Genomic DNA, 2500 nt, shown 5'->3' on the forward strand with positions numbered 1-2500 from the left:
GCATCTTGAGAGAGAGAGAGAGAGAGAGAGAGAGAGAGAGAGAGAGAGAGAGAGAGAGAGAGAGAGAGAGAGAGAGAGAGAGAGAGAGAGTGTGTGTGTGTGTTTGAGAGAGAGAAAGAGAGATGGGGGGGGAGACCTGGGAATAACGGAGGGAGAGAGAAGGAAAAGCGGGAAACCCATTTATCCCTCCCTCCATACATCATACATCAGTCCATCTACCACCCAAACAGATAACAAAAGAAAAAGGGAAGCCGAAAGAATGTAAAATACCTAAATCCCTTTAAGAATCCCCCTACAAATATCCTCCTTCAAGAATCCTCCAACAAGATCCCCTGCAAGGATCCCTCTTCAAGAATCCCCCTACAAATATCCTCCTTCAAGAATCCTTCAATAAGAATCCTCCAACAAGAATCCCTCTTCAAGAATCCTCCTATAAGAATTCCTCTTCAAGAATCCTCCTACAGGGATCCCTCTTAAAGGATCCTACAAAAATCCCTCTTCAAGAATCATCCTACAAAGATCCCTCTTAAAGAATCCTACAAAAATCCCTCTTCAAGAATCATCCTACAAAGATCCCTCTTAAAGAATCCTACAAAAATCCCTCTTCAAGAATCTTCCTCCAAGGATCCCTCTTAAAGAATCCTACAAAAATCCCTCTTCAAGAATCTTCCTCCAAGGATCCCTCTTAAAGAATCCTACAAAAATCCCTCTTCAAGAATCTTCCTCCAAGGATCCCTCTTCAAGAATCCTCCTTCAAGAATCTTCCTACAAGAATACCTCTTCAAGAATCCTCCAACAAGAATCCCTCTTCAAGAATCCTCCAAAAATCCCTCTTCAAGAATCCTTCAACAAGGATCCCTCTTCAAGAATCCTCCAACAAGATCCCCTACAAGAATCCTCCAACAAAAATCCTCCTACAAGGATCCCTCTTCAAGAATCTTCCTACAAGATCCCCTTCAAGGATCCCTCTTCAAGAATCCTCCAACAAGAATCCCTCTTCAAAAATCCTCCTACAAGGATCTCTCTTCAAGAATTCTTCTTGTAGGAGAATTGAAGATCCCTGCTAGAATCCCTCTTCAAGAATCCCCCTACAAGAATCCTCCAACAAGAATCCTCCTACAAGAATCCCTCTTCAAGAATCCTTCCTACAAGGATCCCTCTTCAAAAATCCCCCTCCAAGAATCCTGCGAGACAAGATTAAGTCCAATCTCTTATCACATCTCACACAAGGCGCAAGGAATGTGGACTGAACGGGACCAAGTGTCTAATCTGAAATAGATATATATTTCATTTTAACACCATGAGAGCATAAGAGATTCAGGGTGACGAACCTTAAAAGCAGAAAGATTTTGTGTCTTTGTGAGGAAGGAAAGAAAGAAAGAAAAAATCTTTTGAATAATTCGTTTTTACTTTTCGTGGCTAGGAAAAGGATGAAGATACGTCTTTATTCATATATATTTACTATCTTGTTATCTAATGCCTTTATAAGTAACACAAACAACAAAGGTTTATAGGATTTATATATCTATTAACATTAATTTCCATTAAAAGCATCGCACAAATACATATCTATGGCCATCTATTTCGTCCTAAACATAACAGTCAAGAACATCAAAACGTCCCCAACACTTTATTCAAAGTCCCACTAATTCTATTCTGATAATTGCATCAAAGATCCTATTTAAGATTCTTCTCTCAGGCGTGAAGTAGAATCCCCCCCCCCCCAACTCTTCTTCTTCTTCCCACCTCCTTCTTCTCTCCTCCACCTCTCTTTTTTCTTTCCCTTCATCTATTTTCTTTTACTCTTTACTTCTGTTATTCGTTCCCTCCTATTTTTTTCTCCTCCCTCCTTATCTTCCTTCTTCTTCCCTGTCTTTCCTCTCTCTCTTATCATCCCCTCTTATTCTTCTTATTCTTCCCTCCTTTTCTCCCGCCTTACTCCTACTCTTCTCGTCTCCCTCCTTCTCCCTCATCCTTCTCTTCCTCGCCCCCTCCTCCGTCGCTCCTGCCATCTCCCTCCATCTTCTACTCCGTCTTCCTCCTTACCCCCCCTAGTCTCTCCTTCTCTTCTTTCCTTTATCTTCTTCCTTTTTATCCCCCATTTCTTCCATCCTCCACCACCCGCATTCTCTATTTCTCTCATCCTTCTCTCCTCATCTCCTTCTATACTATCTCTCTTCAACATCCTTCCTTCCCTCCCTCCTCCCCTTTCTTCTCTTCTTCTCCTACCCGTATTCTCACTTTCTCTCCTACTCCCGCCCTCCTCTCCCACTATATTCTCCCTCCCTCACCTCCTTCTATCTTTTTTCTTCCTTCCCTTTCTCCTCCCTCCTTTCCCCCTCCTCTTAACCTACCCGCATTCTCTCTCTCTCTCCTTCTATATCTTTCCCTCCCTCATTTCCCTCCATACTCTTTCTCCATCCTCTCCCTATCTCACGGCTTTCCTTCTTTCCCTCCCTCCTCCCTTTCTTATCTCCCTCCCTCCCTACCTCACCTCCTT

The sequence above is a fragment of the Penaeus japonicus genome, unplaced genomic scaffold (assembly GCF_977035675.1).
Source record: "Penaeus japonicus unplaced genomic scaffold, GWHDUDI00000001_assembly GWHDUDI00000023, whole genome shotgun sequence".
In the NCBI taxonomy this organism is placed as follows: Eukaryota; Metazoa; Arthropoda; class Malacostraca; order Decapoda; family Penaeidae; genus Penaeus; species Penaeus japonicus.